Genomic DNA, 24,179 nt, shown 5'->3' with positions numbered 1-24,179 from the left:
CTGCGTACCCAGAGATATATAGATTTTTAAAGACTTTCTCTCTTTCTTGGAGTTTGACATGAAGAGCAGAGGTATGAGACTTGCCAAGGAGGATAGTATGACAGTTGATGGAGCCATACTAACTGCAAATAGTCATGGTGACAAATTTTAGTGTAACAGATTGCCCCCTAAAGTGTGAAGCCTGTAGTATATTAGGGTTTCATATCATCTAGGAAGGGTGAAGTACTTTATCATTTCAAGGATTATCTTGTGGAGAGCCCAGTCGGAACCTGCAAGTATTCAACACAAAATACATATATATGATCATATCATCACTGAGGTAGGCATTCCCATACTCAGATTGAAAACTTTAACTAACAAACTAACTACTGCTTTGATATAGGAATGATTTCGCAGTACATCATAATCATAGACTCTTGTAGACACAGTATGGACGCAGCCATCTGTTTATGATTACTCTACTGTATAATGAATATAAAACTCCTCGCAGCCTGGATGGTGGAAACTAGATCCAGGGTCTTCATTTCTACTTCCCGAACAGGTACGATTCTATCCATGCGAATAAATGAGTTGATGTCGAACATGGTAGAAACCACTTGATTACCAGTCGATGATGTAAACTGTTAACAAGTGTGAGAGGGACCATTAGTGATGTCAATGGTTCTCAAAGTACCCAGTACAATCCATGAGATGTGAATGAATGAGTTGATGTCGAACATTTCATGGAATCCTTCGATCGAAAGTCAATGATGTAAACCGTCGTCAAAGGCAAGAAACCTGCCATTGATGCATGCAGATTTCAAGGTACTGACGATTTCTAGGTCATCTCTCTAGATAATGTGCTGATGTCAATAGAAAGCGACCCGTTGCAGGCAAGCCCACAACACGAAATCATAGATCAAGTTGAAGAAATGTAACTGTAAGGACTGACTCAGGGATGGTCAAGATGGATGACGAGTATTTTGCAGATGAATGGTTTATTTGCAGTGACCTCTTGAACACATAACGACACAACAGATGGCTTGGTGACATTTGACCCAAAGTTAATACCCGGCTGAAGACTTTCAATGTGGTTTGATCAATTGTGAGGCAAAGGATTTCCCAACCCAGGTGAATGAAAAGTGTTGTGTTCAAGAGTGGTGATAAGGCTTCTTCTGAGACAAAGGATAACAAATAGGCTCATTTTTCTTTCTTTTCCCCCACCATTTCTGGCAAGTACCTCTTTATTTTTTACAAGATTGAGGAGGATAACATATGCTTGATTATAAGCTCATCCTTCGGATGAGTCCAACTTAGTTTAGATTCGAACCCTAAGAAGGAGTGGTCTGTTCCTGTTTGTAATCGAACAGGTCCTTTACTGTGAAATTTTAACGAGTCCAGTATAGGAGAAACTCGGCGTTTTTCAATTTTAGAGAGTCTGAAAAAACTTAAGAAGACTCCAGGGTTGAACTTTTTCGTAAATTTGTGTCTCCCAAGCCCGAAAAAGTATAAAATAATACTTGAGAGAACCGCTTGATCTTGCGACCAAGGATTACTTTCATAGTTAGTGTCTTTGACCTGAAAAGTAAAAAGCGATCAAGGACACGTCGTTTTATTTCCAATATCGAATTTGAAACGACAAAAATCCGGCAATCTTTTCCTGTTTTTACGGTCAGAAAAGGGCTATAAGGGGACCATCTTTTAATTCTGTTTTAACGAGTGTAAAAGAAACGCTCGGCAATCTTTTCATGTTTTAGGAGTTCTAAAAGAGCTTAAAAGATGACTCTGATGTTGCACTTTGTCGTAAGTTTTAACGAGTTCGAAAAAATGATAAAAATGTACTCATGGTTTTCACTTTTTCGTAAGTTTTAATGAGTTCGAAAAAATGATAAAAATGCACTCATATGGCCGACTTTCAATTTAATTTACGAGCAGGAAAAGACGGAAAGAACTCGGCATTTTCATTTGTTTTACGAGAATGAAAGATAGCAAAATATTCTCGGGATTTTCATGAGTTTAACGAGTCTTGAAAATAACTGAAATTGACTCGAGATAGGTTTCATTTTTACAAAAGCTTGAAACAGAGAAAAAATATGCTTCAAAGTAGTTTCATTTTTACACAAGCTTGAAACAGAGAATAAACTGTGCTTGATGCCCCCTAAGCATAACTGCTAGAGCGCATGCCCCCCAGCTTCATTTCATTCAACCAGTTGGATGAAATGAAGGTTGAGTTACGAGATCATTTGAAAGACTCGACCTAAACGGTAAGAAAATATGCAAAAACTAAAATAACTAACCTAAATATACAACTTAACATTTATGAGATCTAGTCAAACTCTTGACTCAAGTAGAGGATGATTTGTTTCATTTTTTAACGAGCTTGAGAGGAGAGATTCCCATCCTTTCCTAGCCTTATTTGGAAGTGGGTGAGCTGATCAAAGTAAAGGAAAACTCTTGCTGGACCCTAGGAGGGACCTGCACAACACCAAGGCTCAGGTTGTAATGGTTTCTTTTGTTTCCACTTAATACAAATAAACTCATTTTTCTCAACAGATTGTTATTCATGATTTGTTTCATATACTCCTTGGTCTGTATGATGAATATGTGTTATTTTATAATTTATTCAAGTGCTATTTACGAGCAGGAAAAGACAGAAAGAACTCGGCATTTTGATTTGTTTTACGAGAATGAAAGATAGCAAAATAATCTCGGGATTTTCATGAGTTTAACAAGTCTTGAAAATAACTGAAATTGACTCGAGATAGGTTTCATTTTTACAAAAGCTTGAAACAGGGAAAAATTATGCTTCAAAGTAGTTTCATTTTTACACAAGCTTGAAACAGAGAATAAACTGTGCTTGATGCCCCCTAAGCATAACTGCTAGAGCGCATGCCCCCCCAGCTTCATTTCATTCAACCAGTTGGAGGAAATGAAGGTTGAGTTACGAGATCATTTGAAAGACTCGACCTAAATGGTAAGAAAAGATGCAAAAACTAAAATAACTAACCTAAATATACAACTTAACATTTATGAGATCTAGTCAAACTCTCGACTCAAGTAGAGGAGGATTTGTTTCATTTTTTAACGAGCTTGACATAGGAAAAGAACTATGCTCGGATTCAGTTTCATCTTTACGCAAGCTTGAAACAAAAAACTATGCTTGTTATAAGTTCGCATGCCCCCAGCATAATGACGCAAATCAAGGTACATGCCCCCCAAGATTCATTTCATTCAACCCGGTGGATGAAACGAAGCTTTACTTTCAATATTTAACTTGAAAAGGGAGTTGTTTCATTTTTTAGTGAGGTTGACACAGGAAAAGAACTATCCTCAAAACCCTTGTTTCATTTTTTAAACGAGCTTGACACAAGATAAGGAACTATGCTCATAACTATTCTCTACAATCTACCTACTTAACCTACCCTTGTTTCATTTTTTAATGAGCTTGACACAAGACAAGGAACTATGCTCAAAAATCCTAGATTCATTTTTTAATGAGCTTGACACAAGACAAGGAACTATGCTCATACCTGATTCATTTTTTAACGAGGTTGACTCAGTAAAAAGAACTATCCTCTGACCAACTGATTCATTTTTTAACGAGGTTGACACAGGAAAAGAACTGTCCTCATACACATTGATTCATTTTTTAACGAGGTCGACACAGTAAAAGGAACTTTCCTCGTACCTGATTCATTTTTTAACGAGGTTGAATCAGTAACAGGAACTATCCTCAAAACCCTTGTTTCTACAATCTACCTACATATCCTAAAATCTACCTGATTCATTTTTTAATGAGGTTGACTCAGTAAAAGAACTATCCTCATACTAGCCTGTTTCATTTTTTAATGAGGTTGGTACAGGAAAAAAATATCCTCGTACACACTGATTCATTTTTTAACGAGGTTGACACAATAAAAGGAACTTTCCTCACTACATCCAGTTTCATTTTTTAATGAGGTTGAGACGGGAACAAACTATCCTCGCAACATCCAGTTTCATTTTTTAAAGAGGTTGAGACGGGAACAAACTATCCTCGCAGACACCTGTTTCATTTTTTAACGAGGTTGACACAGGAAAAGAAACTATCCTCGTAACATTGATCATGGCTTCCAACTAGAAGAAAGACATGTTAATGGACATACCTTGATCATGGCTTCCAAGAGGTCTTCATCAGAAGGAAGAATACTTCTCTGGAAGGAACACATGTCAAGGGACTCAAAAGGGATAAGAACATCGTGTTCAAGTAATCCCATAGAGTTTTCCATGTCAATTACCAGATCTAAATCAAAGGAAGATGAGCAAACAGTGAGACGCTCACTTACATCGGTAACTGAAAACATGGGACCAGTTGCCACATAATTAACCCGTGGCAGGGTAGATACCACTTTAGAATCAGGAACATTTAGGGGTGTCATTATTGGTAGTTGAAACAAGACTAGGGAACGAAAGCTGGTCTACAGTCACAATACTGCCATTGTGAGGGAAAGACATCACGCGAAAGAGTGTCGATACGACAACTTTCATTGCATAAACGTAGTGTCACCCAAGGAGTAAATTGAAATCCAAGGGACCTCGAACTACCATAAGATCAATACAGACAGTTTTACCTTCCAAGGTAATAGAAAACTTAGGAAGGTTCACTAACGGTTATGTTAAAAGCTTTCAGATTCTGCGTAATAGGCGCAAGCTGAGGGGAACCCAAAGCTTTTGAAACAGTTGAGGATAAAATACTAACAGAAGCACCTTCATCTACCTGAGTACGATGTATGTCCCTACCACCAGCCTTGACAATGATTTGGAAAGGGATGGAGGAAGGAAGACGAGGTTCTGTCAGTCTATTCCAATCAAAGGAAAAGACCTCAGTACTTGGAGGGGGTTCTGTATAAACAGGTGAAATGCCCCCCGGCATAGAAGAATCTGATGTAACAAGAAGAACCTGAGTGGTATGAAGTTCACTCTCTAAAGGGAAAGTGGGATCGACCGAATGTGAAATTGAATCGACCACTTGATCAACTAACGGATCATCAACCTGAGTGACATGAGTTTCACTCTTCAATGGAAGAGTGTGATCGACCGTGCTTGAATTGAGATCAATCATTCCGTCAGATGACGGTAGGTTGGGAGAAAGTTTACGGTAACCGGTTGGAAATTCTTGTTGTGGAACAGTCAGTTTTTCCAACAATGTTGAGGCTTCATCCATGTGAGGAAAAATGTGAGTTTGATGACTCCCTTTGCATAACTTACAAGGAAACCTAACTTTACCCTTTTTCCCAGGAACCTGACTATCACTGGTTGATGGATCAATGGAAAGTTGATGAGATTTTTCTGACCATACTTCCAAGACCTTTGGAATACTAGGACAATTGATAAGGAAGTGGTCACCCTTACAAAGCCTGCAAGGGTATTTGGGTTTACGATGCATGTCGGAGTTTTCCTCAACACAACTAACACTTACAGCCATGGTTGGTTGGTTGACTTCTTTCTTATCTTGCTTCTTCGTCTTCTTCTTCTTCTTCTTCTTCTTCTTCTTCCCTTTCTTCTTCTTCTTATCCTCCTGGTTACTAGCATCAAGTCTTTTACCAGGCGAAGAGGAAGAAATGGAGGAAGAAAAATTAGGCGAAGAAGGTAAAGGGTCAACAGAAGGTTGGTGATGTTGAGATGGTGAACTCTGTTGAGGTGAAGCATTCGGTTGAGGTGGAACAATTGGAGTACTTTGGGCCAACGAAGTTGAAAATAACCATATCGGTAATCCTATTGTAAATCCAGGTAATGACAAAGTAGCCATATAAGGAGGACCAACATTTCCAAAGTAAGGAAAAGTACTAGGATTCTCGTTAGGAGGGGTTCCTAGATTGGTAAATTCTGAAACGTTTGCCATTATATTCAACTTCAGTGAATTTTATTAACAATTTATAACTAAAATTAACAATTCACAATTCACACCTGTGGTCTCTAAAAGTAAAAACAAACAAATTAACACGCGCTATCAAATCTAAGAGTCAAACCATACACAAACAGTAACCTTCCGGACCGACAACACTAGTTGGGGATGAAATCCAACATCACAGAATTCAGTACAGAAGTGGCGGGTGGAAAAGTTACCCCGGCAACCTGCTTAATGAATAGACTGGACCAAGTTCCTCCACTTTAACCGTCTCGAGTGAAGTGAACCCCCCAGAAAATCCAAGTGTGTCTAACCGACGTCTGCTCCAGGTACAGTGGGATCTTCCCTCCACCATCACCTTGGGTAGAACCCTAAAGATAATGGTCACTAAGGTCACCAACAGCAACAAATATACCTGGGGGAACAGTCTACGACCCGATAGCATGCAAGGGCAGAGTAACAAGCTCAATCCCCTTGCCGGCTCCTTGACAATAATCCAAGATTTACCGACAAGTGACCCCAGGCTCCTCGACAATAATCCGAGGTTTACCGTTTGTAGTACGTGCATATCTGGCGTCTTTCCCAATGAAGGAGGATTGATCCCCTCACTGGTTCGGACACGGTCTCGTGCTTCTCCTTTAAGAGGAGCTTTCCCAGAGCATAAATGTAACAGTTGGATTTATCCTACCACAAGATGAGCTACTTGTTTGGTTTTGCTGTCTTGGAGAGTTAATTACTCTCCTACTCCAAGACACTAGCCTAAGCTATGTTGGTGTATCAGAGCCCTAGAAATGTAAAAATTACTAGATGAATTTTAATTAAGCGTTGTGTTATTAAGGCTGTTATTACTCAAATGGGTAAATGGATACGAAACCAATGGTGTTATGACCCGACTCAACTGAATGCAATCGAATATGATAATGTAATCTTTTCAATTCGATGAATCCTAACTAAAGTAAGGAGAGAGTTTCCATTCACTTCCAACAATGCAAAAAATTGATCACTAAGAGAAAATATAACAAATTCTCTAATGCACTAATTTCATCAAGAAAAACTAATGCAAATCAATTCCAAACCATTTTTTATTTTTTTATTTTGTGTAAATTCAAATCAAAGAAAACTGATCTAAATCTACGATTGATTTTTCAGAATGTAAACTATGCAATTGTAATCTATGCACAATTCACTTGAAAAGTATGCAAATGTAATCTATGCACATTTTTCATTCATATTCTGAAATGAGAATTCTAATTATGCAAATGTGATCTATGCAAGAGAATTCTCAAACACAAGATGATTCTAATGTAATCTAAGAACCAATCAAGTGCAAGTCGAGAAAATTGGGTGAGAGTTCCAAAGATCAAAAAATAAAAACACTCAAAGGCGATTAACACTCATACACAATTTAGCCCCCCCCCCGGCGAATGAGGGGGAAATTGTTTTTGCAAAAACAAAAGCAAAAAGATTCAAAATTGTGAAAATACTGAGACAAACCTCCAAGTAATGACCAAAGGAAATCAAATTAAGAATTTCTCAAAAAAGAGACTCAAAACACCCAATTGATGAAAGCTTAAAGCAGGAATGCCAATGGAATTAACCAAGGAAAGTTTCTGACAGGTAACCAGTGGATCTGGGCAGCAAAAACAAGCTATAAACAAAATCTAAAAGATAAAAAAGAAAAAATTGAAATTTTCTAGGCTTTTGACAGGGGTACGCAGGCAGCCTGTTTACACAGGTGCGGCCACGCTCTGTGTACACAGCCAAAGTGCGTACAGGTACACACTGTGCCTAACGCAGAGGGTGCGTACTACTCTCAAAATCAAGAAAAAATAAAAACTAATTTAACCCTAAGCTATCCCACCCAAATGCACAGTCAAAAATCCAAAAACCAGAAAAGAAACGACTTTTCTCAAATCAAAGTTTCACACAAAGGAAAAATCATTCACATCAATGGAGTTCCCCAGTGGAGTCGCCATTTTGTCATGCGGAAAGAGTCAATTTTGCGGACAAAACCGACCTCCCTAGAAGCTAAGGCTTTCTAGTGACAAACAAGACAAGTAAACACTATCTTTCTCTAAATATGTATTTAGAATACAAGTAATCAGGTGATTATAACTTACCTTTAGTCCAACGCTTTGTAGTAGTCCAGCCTCGCCGATCCGGATGAGCTCCTCCTTATCTTCGAAACCTGCATTCACTAACAAGACAAAAGATTAAATAGCACCTAAATAACTTATAAAATAACACATATTCATCACACAAACCAAGGAGTATATGAAACAAATCATGAATAACAATCTGTTGAGAAAAATGAGTTTATTTGTATTAAGTGGAAACAAAAGAAACCATTACAACCTGAGCCTTGGTGTTGTGCAGGTCCCTCCTAGGGGTCCAGCAAGAGTTTTCCTTTACTTTGATCAGCTCACCCACTTCCAAATAAGGCTAGGAAAGGATGGGAATCTCTCCTCTCAAGCTCTATAAGGGAGTCCTAATTCCAGCAGCATCTACCCTTAGGAATGTTCAGCTTTCACCCTCCCCTCCCTCTGGCCCAATGCCTGTATTTATAGTGCTCTAGAGGAAGTTAATCAGGTCCACCATCAATGGGATAAGCCCCTCTTTGAATGGGATATCTCCCCTCTTGATGGGATAAGTTCCTCTTTCATAGGGATACATGAACCATCTGGAGGCGCTCAATACACGTCAAACAACCTTCTAGAATGCTCTAGAAATGACCACAAGTAACTTTTTGAAGTGAAACTTGCGCCTTTTGACCTTTGCAGGAGTATGCACCCACCCCTTTACAGACAGAGCGTACAAGTACGCAGGTATTGTGAACTTGGGGTGCGTACACGCAGGTAAGGCTAAGAGAAACTACGTACCCAGAGATATATAGATTTTTAAAGACTTTCTCTCCTTCTTGGAGTTTGACATGAAGAGCAGAGGTATGAAACTTGCCAAGGAGGATAGTATGACAGTTGATGGAGCCATACTAACTGCAAATAGTCATGGTGACAAATTTTAGTGTAACACAAACCATAAATCTTCCTTATTTCTTTTTTAGTAGCTTGAGAAAGATGTATCCCACTGTACAAAAGAATCTAGATGATGTGTAGCCTCATTTTTATCATCACGACCTTATTAAAATTCTAGTTGAAAATCAATTGAAGGAAAGAAAGGACACATGGGAACAATTCCTAGTTAGAAATTTCTTCCAAGCACCACCTGAAATGCCTGAGGAAGCTCAACAAGAAAAAGTAGGAGAAGAAGAACAAATGTAAACATTCAAGATACTCCTACTAGTATAACTAAAGAAACCAGTAAGGAAGAAATATTGTCTAAAACTTTGACTGAGATTAGAAAACAAGTAAAACAGAAAGGGAAAAGAAATTTTGAAGATATTTATCACACCCCAGAACCTTCTTCAGAAGAAGAATAGATACTTTCTAAAAGGCTAATTCATCTTTAAGAATAGTCAGTTAAGGCAAAAGAAAAAGGAAAGGAGAAACAGAGTGTAGAAAAGGGAGATACCAACTCACAGAGTTTAAGAAGAAGCTCAAGACTTAAAGGCAAATTGAAGAAAGTTCAAATCAAAGGGGCCCGCTTCATAGGCTTAGGAGGGGAAACACCAGAACAGACACCAGAAATCACTCCTCCTGACCATAGTCCACAACATTCTCCTTCCCCTCAACTAGATTTTGAAATTAGTCCAAGGAAGACCACACCAGAAATTGGATCAAACTCAACAATAAATGTATGATTTTATTGAATCATTGGAAAATACTGCAACAGAATAGGGCACTTCACCTAATTATACTGGTACATCTCAAGAAACTATGATCCAATCATTAAAACAAGATTTTTTTGAACTAGAAGTCCTGAATAGACATATCAAAGGGGAAAATGAGACATTGAAAGAGCAAAACAAGTTGGACAAAATTATCCATGACAATACCATGTTGCATTTAGGATTGTGGCACAAGAAAAATAGGAAATTGAGGAGGAAGAATAGGAGGTTGAGCAGAGCCCTCATCAACCTCAAATACAGGTGCCTTATGATGAGGCCCAGGATAATAGTGACACCAAACAAGAAGAAGAAAAGGTTAGATGTGTTAGAAGAAGTCTCAGAGTAGATGAATTGAAGGAAGGATAGTCACAGTTTTGGTTGCATGAGGACATGCAACATCTTCACAGTGGGGGTATGTTGAGCCCTAGAACTACCTCTCTTCTACATACTTTCCTAAATCTTTTCTCTTCTATTTTCCCACATCAGTGCCTCCTAAGCTATCAAAGATTGTTTCATATTGATTTTAGGAGTGCATTTAAGTGATTTTCATATCCTTGTGTATGCTATTTGATTTAGATTTTGTTCATCAGCTACGGAATGTAGCCACTTTCCATAGCAAATTTGCAATTTTGCAACTGTTTCGATTGTTCTGTAGGTTACAGGTGTCGGCAGGAGAAACGAGGCACATGGGAAGCTCAGAAATGATCCACACATGGACAAGGTCCTATCTGTTTAGTCGAATTCGTGAAGAAAGGCATCGGTCAAAGGACAATCAACAGAGAGTCCTACGTCAATTAGGACTCTGTTCCAGCACGTGAAAAAATTCTGAGACCGTTCCTGAGTTCATGGATCCACTTTTGCCATCTGCAGGACGTCTCCATGACGCAATATAACACCCCCTTTTCATATATTTAATGTTTATGGCAACCAAGAGGCTAAACTTCTGGATTCTATCATGTTTACGTGTCCTCTACTGAAGATTTTTCTCCAAAAGACAGTTATCTATTTCTCCTATAAGTATAAGCATTTGCAATGCAAGTAGTTAGTCTTGATGTTGTTGTTTTAGTGTTATTTTGTTGTTGTAACGAAGAGACATGTCCTCTGTTTTATAATACAAAAACTTTGTTTTCTTATGATTGTTTAAAGCATGGCTTTGAGGTGACAGCATATTAATCCAAAGCTGAGCAGAGGGCCCCTGTTGGCTGAGGTTTTGCCTTTCATTTTTGTATAGTTTTCATGCGTGTTTTCTCTCATTTCAACTGTACATTTCTCATAATTTTTTTATGGTATTAATCATTTTCACTCCTGTACATGATTTTGTAGCATTGTTATATTTTTCACTAACATTGATTAGTGCATTTCAGGATTAGTTATGCTCGAGCTTTTTAATATAGTTTTTGCATCAAGTGGTGACCTGAGATTTGCTTCCTCTACTGAACTTTAGTTTTTAATTCCAGTTGTTATGCTTTGATTTCAGTGAAGATTTGTTTACTGCTTTTAGATAGTTTAGATATCAATTTCATCATGCTACATGATGTTATCTTCGGTGCCTTTAGCTTAACCCCATTTTAGAAGTTAATTGGAAAGCTATCGGATTGTAGGTGAGGTAATTTGATTTTTCTTTCATTAGTTTGCAAGTAGATAGTTTAGATATCAATTCTTTATGCTACATGACGTTATCTCCAGTGCCTTTAGCTTAACCCCGTTTTAGAAGTTAATTGGCGAGCTATCAGATTGTAGGTGAAGTAATTTGATTTTTCTTTCATTAGACTACAAGTAGAATAGTTTAAATTTCATTATTTCATGCCATATGACGTTATTTCCGGTGTCTTTAGCTTAACCCCATTTTAGAAGTTAATTGATGAAATATTGGAATTATGGATGAAATCAGTGACTAGTTTCCAGCTTCTTTATTTTTGGTTTTGAGTGCAATGGTTTAGATTTTATTTCTGTAATTAGATGGACAGCAGAGACAGTAACCTCATGTTCAGTACTTCGTCTTTTACTTGATTTAAGTAGCTGCATGTTTACACTTTTGTTCAAATTCTGATTTTATAAATAGCATGTTTTGAGATCTTTGAAGTGCTAAGTTTGGAAATTACCATAAGAGGCATAAACCTTGTCTTAAATTCTACATCCATAATTGACCTTTAAAAGTATTCCTAAGACCTTAGAGTAGAATTTCCATTTGTATTAGACACTTTAGGAGACCAACAAGAACAAAACCCCAAAAACAAGATAAAAACTGAAAACAATAAAGTAAGAAAGAGGTTGTCTTGCACATACAGTGCGCCACACTTCATCAGTTTACAACTCCCGGATTGATAATTAATGCAGCAATTTAGGAGACACTAAATTGAATACACAAACATGTCCCGTGTTCCATATGCAAGTGCAGTCGGTAGCCTGATGTATGCAATGGTCTGTACTAGACCAGACATTGCACATGCAGTGGGAGTATTGAGCAAGTTTTTGTCAAAACCAGGAAAGGAGCATTGGACAACAGTGAAGCGGGTTTTCAGGTATTTGCGTGGCACTAGTGATTATAGTTTGTGCTACCAAGGAAGACTAGGATTTGACAGAGTGTTGGATATTCATGGCTTTGTTGATGCGGACCGGGCTGGAGATCTGGATCAGAGAAGATCTATAAGTGGGTATGTGTTTAACCTATTTGGAGGTGCAGTTAGTTGGATGAGTAAGAAACAATCTGTAGTGTAATTATCAACTACAGAGGCAGAATACATGGCAACCACTCATGCAAGCAAGGAAGCAGTTTGGTTGCAAAGATTGTGTTCAAGTATGGGGTTAGTACAGGAAGCTATAAGGATAGACTTTGATAGCCAAAGCGCAATTTTCTTGGCAAAGAACACTGCATATCATTCAAATACAAAGCACATTGATGTTCAATATCACTTTGTGAGGGATATGATAGAAGACAAAAATGTGTTTCTGGTAAAGTTGGACACTTTGAAGAATATTGCAGATGCATTGACAAAATCTGTGAGCTCTGAGAAGTTCTCTTGGTGTAGAGAAACAATGGGCATTTCAGGGCTGGAAAAATGACTAAGATCTCTTATGGCCCCCTTTGTAAAGAAAACAACAAGTGGGAAAATGTTGGGTTGTGTTATATTCTTTCCACGACTAGCCCACATAGTTAATCAGGGGGTTAGAGGGGGGGCGGAGCACCCCTTTCTTTGCACCGATTGTGTAGCAGGGGGGTCACAGGGGGTTTGAGGTGTACCCGTAACCCCACTTTATGGGGTCCAAGGTAGCGCCACGGAAAATTTTGGTTTTGGACCCTATGTTAGGTTGGGTGGACCCACCTATGGTTTTGTGCATGATTTTCGCACATGTTTTTTTGGACGCGATGGTTTTCGGTCCATGGTATTGGATGCTTCAGCATGTATAAATATGTATTATAACATTGAAAGGAACATAATGAAAAATCAAGCTAGTAGTCCTGGTTTTGGGATCGAGGGGAAAATCTCTGTGTATATGGGTTTTATGTGCTATGCTCTCGCATTGTTTATTTTCTGTGTTTTAGAATTCGTATGCAGGTAATTTTTGTACGGGTTTAAAACCTACAATAATAGTTGTAGGGATCTTATGGATAATTTTTCCCTTTGAATGGGAATCCACTTCAGTAATCATTATTCAAAACATCAACTTCTCTATGATAATACTATCAAGAGAACTATTAGATTATAAAATCCAACTATATTAGGTTCTAAAACATATATTCATCATGGTCATAACATGCTAGCATCAGCTACTTCATCATCACATATGAACATGACATAAAACTTTCATCAAGGGCAAGAGACATATGGTTAGGGTAGCTGATAGGTGTATCATCATACTTCAAAGATTATAATCACTTTATCACTTGTTTATTATATTATGTAGCCATCAAGATAGGGCATCCAATTTTACCATACGTCATAAATACTAAGGTTACCAAAACCTAACCAAGGTCAACAAGTATATCCTAAATATCAAACTTTCATTATTAAGGTTACCATGCTTATCATAAACATTATCAATAGTATTAGGCTACCATATATAAGAATCAATTTAGTAACATTCTTTATGGGATCAGGAAATTAATTATGCCTAAGATGTGTGATGCTTTCGCCAAATATCAAGTGTACCAATGTATCAATATTTCTCAATAGAATGTAAGATGCATGTCCAATACCAAGTGTACCAACATATGTACCACGAATCAAAATTTCTTTCATATGCACATATGATTTATTCGTGAAGGTGATAATTCCATCATAACTTACGTCTTACCTTGCCATCCAATATTGCACCTAAAGCAATATACTATATCTTATAACATTTAGATACCTTCTCATGGGAAACTGTAGCTCTTCTCTTCTTGCACTAACCATCTTTTCCTACACCTTAGATGATACTCAAGACTAATCCACTTATCAAATCTCATCAATAGGTTAGAAGTATCCAAATACTCAAATATACATGCAGGAATTATCATTAATGATCAGATTAATAAATATTAAAAAAAATAAAGTCATAAAGAAGTAACATAAATTGAAACAGTACTTATTTTCAACGAGATGTGATCACCTCCCTCTTGAACTAGCCTTCAAGAGCCATCACTATCCATTGCCCATATGACATTGTTGCCTTAATTATATTTAAACTGACTTCATCTGCAATCTGGCCTAAATCATACTGTCACATCTATGGTTACATCAATCTTGTCACAAGTACTAGAACATCTTCACTTTGATCGTGCTATAGTTTCATGACTGCATAAGCCAAGCCTTTGACATAATTCAGGATTTTTTCCACACCTTATCCATCAATCCCTAATAACCAGATTGCCTAGGGTTTCCTTCAAACCTTAGTATTCTTTTAAGTCTCCTCCATCTTTTCTTACTTCCATGAAAGGTTTACTCTCGGGGGTGATCTCAATGACTCTTTTTTAGCCTAGATATAATACCATGCTAAATTTTATTAGGGCTATATTTTTCTTTTCTTTGATAATTTCATTTCATTATCTCCATATTAAATTCACCCCACAACATCATAATATTATTCAGATTTACATCATTATTCAACAACATATGAAAATATATAGAAATAATAATATCATCAATGCATTAGAACATAAAGGAACAATAGAAGAAAAACATTCACACATAGAGACACCAAGATTGGTCGGAGACCAGGGAAAAGCCCACTACTAGAAAAAGCCTTTCAAATTCTTCTTCTTATTAGTGTCATTGAATGATTTAGTAAAACAGAGTACAATGTTACCTATCTTCAGACATAATCCTATCCATCAAAATCAACTAAACAATATCCATGAGATGAACCAAAAAATTCCAATAATCAAAACCCTAATTCAGAAACATACACTAAATTGCCAAAATTTGTGGTCAACTAACGAAATATTCGGTCAACTATAAAATACAAACCGTAGGTCTCAACTGAATAGGGAGGCTATCTTGTGTGTGGTTGAAACACTTCAATTACATGCATAGGATTGCATTCATGTGGTTACAACTGAAATTTCCCTTTTTCATGCTTGTGGTTGGGAAACAAAAACCCTATAACACACGTGCAAGCTTCGAACCCTACAATTTCAAACCTGTGCGAACCAACCTCCACAAACCTTCCTCAGACCTATGTGAGCCAAAATCGATGAAGATAATTGAAGAATGCTTCATGATAATGACTAAATGAGGTTGAGGTCACTTGTATTTATAGGCTTCCAAGAGTTTCCAATTTTCTTTAGGGCCAACCTAATAAAAAATGCACATGTCGACTTTAATTCAAAATAGACTCTCCCTTGTCCAAATTGAGTGCTTCAATAGTGAAAATTGGTGCTCTCGAAAAGAGGAATATGGTCCCATGGTTGGAATTTGTGACTAAGCTATCAAATTAAAAATATGTGTGGATTAATATGTTCTTCCCATCAAGCAGTTCTCCCACTCCTTCACAACTACACTAGGGCATCAAGCTCTTGTCGTAGGTAGGGTAGTTAAGAACTACTCTATGAAGTACTTCAAATTGGTAGCATACAATCCTTCCTCTTTACATCAAAGCTACTCCCATAATGTACCTGCTCACATTTGTCTCCACCTCAAAGGGCTACTACAATTTTGGTAATGCCAAAATTGGTTCTTGACTGATATTCTTCTTTAACTCAAAGGCCTGTTGCTAACCCTTTCCCCATTGGAATTTTTTTCCACTTAATACTATCGTGTGGAGTGGTGTTGTTACCACTGAAAATGACATATGAATTTCCTCGGGTATTATGCTTCCTAATGAAACTCTCCACCTTAGAAAGATTAACCAGGATTAACCATTTCTTAATGGCCTCCATCTTGGTAGGATCTATAAATTTCAGCCCTCCTCTAGCTCTCCCATACCCCAAACACACCAAATATTGTTGTGTAAACTCATACTTCTTGAAATTTTCTAGAAACTAGTGCTTCTTTAAAATCCCCAACACCTACGCAAAATGTGATATGTTCTCCTTCCAAGAAGCAACAATATATTCCAATATATGATCCAAGTAGACAATAACAAATGAATCTATAAAAAGACATAATATATCATTTCGTTGATGGTGTTGGATGCTGACAATAGGGAAGGGCGTCTCCCCAACATGAAGTCCCAATTAGATCTCACACTGTTTGTAGTAGGAGCCCCAACATGAAAATAAGGCTAGTTGCCATATTTATGATCTTAAAGATGTGACTTAGTTGTAATAAACACATATGAAGATATACACATAAATTTGGTGACAACAAGTGAGTAAACATTTTGGAATATCAATTGTAATGCATATGAGGTATTTTCACACAAAGGGATAAGACAGTAAGCCTCTAGAAGAAAAGTAATAGTACTATACTAAAACATATTCATACACATATGAAAGAATAGTTAGTTAACCTGCAAAATAGTTCACAAGATAATAACGATCATGCAAGAAAATAGAGTACACATTCAATAAGATATATATTAAAGCTAATGAAGTAGTTCATTGAACTTATCATCAATGAAATAACATATACTGTAAAAATTTAAAGAATAACCTTACAATATCCATGATACATGTATGAATGTGTGTTGGCTCTGAGAGCCTCTGATAATTAAAAGAAAGCTTCAAGTATACAATATAATTATATGACACTAGCCCCAATAGTGGAACGTGAAGCTACCACTTGCTTCTCCAAAGAATGATATTCAATCCTATGATAAGATAGAGAAGCCAAGGATACCAATCCTAAGTTCCAAACCCTTTTCTTGAGTTATGAGGGTTTATTTATAACAAATGAGGTGACCTTTCACCTCGTCTTGTGACCTTTGATCTCCCTCATGACTCTTGATATTCCTTTGTCTTTATTCTATCTAATTACTCTTCGTATTTCCTATTTGACTCTTAGAACTCTGCTTACATTTTAATTTCTTATTATTTTATAAATACAAGATCACATAAGACAAAAGGTGGCTAGAGAATAATAAGACAAAACTTTATACATTATACTTGATATTGAGGAAATTCTAGCTTAATAACTTCTTCTTGTAACTCTAATGTAACATATTGGTACCAAGCCTTGTACTATGCTGCTATGTCCTCAAAATTTGATGGAATATTTGGCTTATATCTGACCTTTTCCTCCATTGCATCTGGATATATAGTTTTAGAACCAGTCTAAACATTATTCCATAATAAGAATAACATGGATCAAATTGTTGAATGTCATGCCTTGTGATCTCTAAATCTTCTTTAGTGGTTACTTGCATTAGATTGCTCGAGAATTCTTCAAATTTTTGCATGATAACATTTATCCCCTTTGTTTATGCAAATACCCCAATGGAAGGTATCTTGTGCACTCTTACCAAGGAGTCCAAAACATGATACAATCATGAGTAGGCAGTTATGATGTTGGCAACATAAGTGCTCAGTTGTTTATTCCCCTATATAAGCATTCTAACCTTAGCACTTTCCAATTCTTCTTTTTGCCTTGCTTTTCTGACCAACTCTAATCGTTAATTTCTATACTGAGTGCCTTATTCTTTGATCACATCAATAGATACATAAAATGTCTTTAAAATTTTTACATTCTATCACAATCGCTTTTGCATTACATGCAAGGAAAACATTGCCTTAAGAAGGGTGATCATTTACTCATACAATTATCTCATAATGTCTCTCAATGATTGAATTTCCTCAAATATTGTTGCTCGAAGCTCCTTCATTTAGAATACACAGAGGATAACCTTTGATTCTGAGAAATGAGATGATCATTTTTTTTTCTTGTAGAACCTAAATCCTTTGCCAATTGCTTATTTTCTTCCATCAAGAAGTCAATGTTTACTTTTGTAGCCTATGGAAAGGCTGCATTTGTTGTTGCAACTGTTTTTAGATTATTCTTGGTAGTGGGAGCAATTATCTTCTTTGTGTGGATGGAAAAAGGATGAACTAGGTCATTAGCAAAATACGTCCACCTTTCCTGCACTATTTTGTTCTTAAACTAATTAAATATAAGGTTGGAAATATCCAAGATGAAGTCATATTTTAGAGGATATATTCCCATTTCACTGAATGGGATGTGGCCACCAGTAAGGGGAGGTGAAGGCTGACTGTTGGCTTGTTCTGCAATATGCACAATGTCTGCTTCTTGGTTATCCTCCTCATGTTTAGCCTCTGTGTCTTGGGCCCGAATTTTCTCCTATGATTCTCTTACAAGCTCCTCATCTTTTTCCTTCCTACTTTCTTCATCTTTTGATTTCTTCTACTATTATTCCTATTCAAACTGATTTTTCCATTCTTCTTCTTCTCTTTGTTTCTACCATATTTCCTCCCGGTGCTTCCTTTTAGCTTCTTCTTCTTCCTTCTTTCTAGTTTCCTTTTATTATTTCTTTCTTGACTCTTCCAATTTTTGCATATCTTATGTTTCCTTCCTTTCTTGTTCTTATTTTTACATCTATTCCTATTCTTACTTTTCCTCCTCCTCCTATTTCTTATTCTTTGACTCTTTCAAATCCTTTCTCCTCTTTTTTGCCGAAATTTCCACTCTAAGAGCGATAAGATATACTTTAAAATTTTGGCTCCTCTCCACTCCAGGATTGTGCACAATGTTCCTCTTATACTTTGAAATTCTAACCGGAGTGGGAACTCCTCCCTGATTCCCTTCCTGAACAAAATCCTTCTCATGAACTGTATTTGAAGGGCCTACCTCATTGCCTACTGCATGTGATCAAGAAGCATTGTACCAATTATTTATCTTTTCTTCCTCTTTTTGGAAATAAAATTGATATGTCCAAGAAAACTTCAACTTAGCACAATGTATTTTATACACTCTAAATTAATATCTATGAATGATCATCTCATCGAACTTAAGGATAATAAGTTCCTCAGCTTCTGTGTTTTCATCCTTTAATATCTTGAGCTCATAAGATCCCACTTGTAGAGGAAAGGAAGGCCAAGTTTCCTTCTTATTCTTCTACAAAAACTTAGATAAACCTATGTTAATTTCATATCCAACCTCTTGTACGACCACTTTAATCGTCACATACCTTGGAAAAATACGTGGAGGCATTTGAGAATGAAACACTCTCATGTACGTGCCTTGAGGTGAAGCGAACCAATATGCTATCTCTGTAACTTCTTTCCTAGCCTCAAGGGACATGCAAGGGGATTATTACTCAAATATTATTTGATACAAAACCATGAAGAAGTTCTAAAAATTCTTGTCATACACTCTATAGTTGTACTCTAACATACTCTACAATACACATTGATAGGGAGCTCTCTTGTGGTCCACTTCCATTCTATACTTGGGAACAAATGATAAGCACAAATACCATCTAGTAAGTAGGAAAACATGTAGAACTATGGTTTCTTGCCTTGTGGTGGTTCTTTCTCCTTGTTCAAATTAATGTTCAACTGTTGGGACAATAGATTTTCCCAATTGAATACTTTCCATTCTGTGATGAGAAAATAAAGCATGAAAATCCAACCGTCATTGAAGGACTCAATATTATTTCATCCATAAGTATTGTAGCACATAGCCATCAGGTACAAATAAATTATTCTAAGAGACTTAGTCTTATAGGAACTAATAGGCTTCTATTGAAACTTACCTAGATCCTTCCACAATTACTCGATCACTTCTATGGTGTTTAATAACCCTAAGCTGTATAAAACTGGGAATTCAAGTGTTTCTTAGGATTGGGTAACATATTGTATGAGTTGAAGTCAAGTAGTTGGTAAGAGGAAAAATTCTACCCAGTAACACTATTAAGCACCATGTTCTTAGTCTCTAGACCTTGCAATATCCATTTGATGGCATCGACACAAGGTAGCATGAGATACCTGCAGGAAAATTTGTGTACCCCTGGTTGCTTGATATTATCATATAATTCCCTATATTCAAGCTCCTATAGGAACTCCTTGGTGTTGAAGACATTTGTTATAGTTAGCCATGTAACAATGGAATATTTTTCAATAAAGAATTAGGTGTCTGACAAGATAAGAAACCCTATCAAGGAACTTTCATTGACATCCTCTTTACTACTTTATGTGACCTCCTTTGATGATCCTTTATTTGGTGGCATGGTGTTGGTGGATTATTAAAGACTGATGTGATCCAGATCTATAGTACCTGGTGAAAGAAATGCACTCATTGAAACAACAAGTTAGTTCCGCAAAATATCATCTAATCTATTAATCAATCACAAGTAGAAGATAGCCACTGAGAAGAGGGATTACACAATGTTTTTGGGCACAAGGGAGGCTAAGTGACTTCATTGGTCACTGGAAATGAAAAATGCATAGTGTCTAAGGGAGGATTGTGCAGGGCTTGACAACAAGGGGGAGGGACTAGAGACTGTGACTGTGAGATCTGTAGTTCTTGCTGGAGAAAGACCTCCTACTATGTATTGTGTAGTGACAGAGGAAAAGAGGGCCTCACTGTTGACGAGATTGCATAATGTGCAGTCGAGCCCTAGGGATTTCACCATGCACAATTACATAGGGAAAGGGGGAGCATCTCCTGGCTGAGATTGCCTAATGCACAATTGAAGAGGGCAGGAGGCTCTGAGATCTGTGCGGTTTTCTCCAATAGAATGTAGGGCTTGAGATCTGTTCACTGAAGGGAGGAAGGACGTGGATCAAATCTATCCAAACAAATCATTCACATTGAGAAAGAAAGATAATGAAAGGAAGAGAACATGCATGCATAAATACACCCAACAATAATAATTACTAGTAGGCAAAAAGACATGGAATGTGAAGCGACACTAGAAAATAAGTGTAAAAGATTAAAATGATAGTTGGAGGAGATAATAACAGTTAAAAAAATAGTCATTATGTGAAAAGGAGGAAAAAATGACACTTGCGAAAGCAAAAGCGACAAAAGAAAAAGTAGCCAAAAGCGACAATTGAGAAACTTACCTAAGAACGTAGTGCAATTGAGACTGAAAGCTCCTTGTGCTCATGAGAATGAATAGACCTCCAAAGTTGTGTGTGAGGATGAGATCTATGATCTATTTCTTATATATATGTGTTAACGGGAAAATTGTCTACTCAGAACGCCCCTATCCCACTAAGGTGTGACAGTACCTTAGAAACAAACAGAGAAAACTATTTTCGTATTCTTCTTTATGAACTATAAACGAAGAGGAATAGGATGAACCAACCTGTGTCTTGCGCTAGTCCTTTGATCCACTCTCTCTCCTCTTCAACAGCTTCCAGCTATCTGCTCCCTTACTTGCCCAGCTTCACTAAGTTCTTGCAAGATCATAGAAGAAGAAAACTACACAAAGACATGGATTTATATTCATAAATAGCTTAGGATCAGATTTAAGTTAAACATGAAAATATAACAAAACATCATTGATACACAAGCATGTAGGAGAAACTCAAATAATTTTATTGATATAACAAGAAGGTCTAGGAGGAGTTACAACCGATGATTCTTGATCCAGCATCAACCTCCCAGCAAAGGAATCCCCTCTTCACCTCCAACAAAGCATAAATCGCCCAATACACTGATCTCTATCTCAAAACCAACAGCAATTCTTTGCAATGTACAAAATTCTAGCCTCCAACCTCTGGATCTCTGGGGTGAGAGATCTATATATAGATATTTGCAGAGGTGTGAGTCAGCTATGGGTTTTTGATTAGTGTCTTCTCTTTGATAGTTCTTGATGCCACTTGGAGATCTCATTGATCTCTTACTCATCCTTGGGCGATTTTGAGAGGCAAGTGTCCCATGAGAAGTTTCTGGAAGATTCCATGATCATCCACCTCGCAAACTGTCTCCGCCACTTGTCTTTTCCCGTCCATCGCACCCTCACAGTGTATTTAGGTGCACTGATCAACACACTTCCCGTGTGTACAAGGTGCGCTGCATAGCACCCTGGCCATGGAACAAGTGCACTGATCCAGTTTTGACCAATTTTGAGTAGTTTCTGGTGGATAACATTTGGGAGAAGCTGTAATTTGTTGACCTTGTTCCTTTAGGAGTTAGAACAACACTTTTAGGTACTTAGGAGCCCTTGGTCTATGGACATTTCATGCTTAGAGCTGTAAGGCACAAAAATGTCTATAACAATTGCCCCCTAAAGTATGAGGCCGTTTATTGGGTGAAATGCTTTATTAGGAGGATCTGAAGTTCTTTCAATGCTGGGAGGAGACCTGTAATAAGATACAATACAATACATTATCTTCATACTATTTTCATGATCTAGCTGAGGCGGGCATTCCCATGCTCAGCTTTATAAATTCATTTTCATGTACATAGGACAGACAACCGTCTGATGGAAGACTGATGATTCTGATAGAGCCATCATCCTTTTCGTAGGATGATTATCTGTGCTGCAATGCTGTATATTTCAATGTCTTTATTTTCCTGAATATATATCGTAGCCCGGATGGATGAAACTAGATCCGGGGTCTTCAATCTCGTCTGATCTTCACTCGAAGTACAAGTCGATCCATGTGAGAAATGTTTTGGAGTCGAACATGGAAAGACATCGCTTGATTACCAGTCAATGATGTAAACTGTTAACAAGCGCGAGAGGAATCACCGATAATGATGATGACCCTCAAGGTACTACAGTACAATTCACGTGGTGCAAATAAAGGATTTGGCGTCGAACACCACGCAAAATCTTTCGGTCGAAGGTCATTGATGTATACCTATCGCCGGAAGTGAGAAACTTGCCATTGAGGCATGCAAGTTTCAAAGTACTCAATGGGGTGTTCCTAGATCAACTTCTTGGATAATGAGCTGATGTCGACAAGAAGCGATCTGTCAAAGGAGGACCTTAATGAATCCCACATCAATGACACGGAACAGAGCAAATGATTTTGATGGAGGTGAAAACAATCTAATGATATACGGTTCAGGATGGCGGTCATGAAAGAATGAAGTATAATGTATGGTAGTGGATGGGACACAGGTGACTTCTCTGGATGACTTCTCTTGAACATGTCGGCGACACTTATGTGATGGATTGGTAGCATTTACCCCAAATGTGGATGGTATGGCGTGACCATGGTGATGTGACTAGTGAATGAAACAACCCAACCCGACTCAGGCACGGAGTGGAAGTGTCATGTTCAAGAGCGACTTGCTACCAATAAAGATTCTTTGAGTTTTCTTCCCAATTTTTCCCCAGTCATTGCTGACCAGTACCTCTTTATTTTTGTCAAGCTTGAGGAGGATAACATATGCTTGTTCTATAATTTTCCCTTCGGGAAAACCCATTGCTATGTTTTAACGAGCCTAGCGATAGTGAAACTCGTTCTCGTCTAAAGACAAGTTTGTCGCTATTAATCTTTTTAACGAGTTTAACGACAAAGATAACTCGGTCCTTTTCATTTTTAGAGAGTCTGAAAAGGTACGTAAAGGTAACTCCAAAATTCCTTTTTCGTCATCTAATCCCTTAAGTCCGAAAAAGTATAAAACAATACAGAAGGGATGAATTTTCGATAGTTTTAAAGAGTCGAACAAAACAAGCACTCAATCTTTTTGTGCAATAATCCCTCAGGTCAAAAAAGATTAAAATCTAGAGGAGGGATAGCACTTCCTGTCGCTTTAACGAGCTGGAAGGCCAAAACTCGGCAATCTTTTCATATTTTACGAGTCAGTTGAAAAGAGCTTAAAGAAGACTCGTCTTTTGAGGAACGAGTGATAAAAAGGGTAGCAGTTGATTCCGAGTAAGGTTTGGAATTTTCCAATCACGGTAGTGTCACAAGGATGGCTAGTGAAATCACTCTTCGCAGTTGTTCCTCAAAATGGGTAAACAATCAAATGGAGGTGAATGATCGGCCAATGAAAAGTGGAGGTGATGGTGCAAACACGACCAAAGCTTTAATGGCTGAAATGCTACATTCACGGTGGTTATTTACCGGGGAATAGTTCATTTTTTAACGAGCTTAAACGCGGGTGGAAACATTTGCTCGGTCTGGGTTTATTTTTTAACGAGCTTGAACCTCGCGGTAAACACTGCTCGATGCGGGTTTATTTTTTA

The sequence above is a fragment of the Pinus tabuliformis genome, chromosome 9 (genome assembly GCF_031772625.1).
Source record: "Pinus tabuliformis cultivar Carrire ecotype Pingquan chromosome 9, CPIR1, whole genome shotgun sequence".
Taxonomy (NCBI): Eukaryota; Viridiplantae; Streptophyta; class Pinopsida; order Pinales; family Pinaceae; genus Pinus; species Pinus tabuliformis.
Note: the sequence above shows the minus strand (reverse complement) of the source record.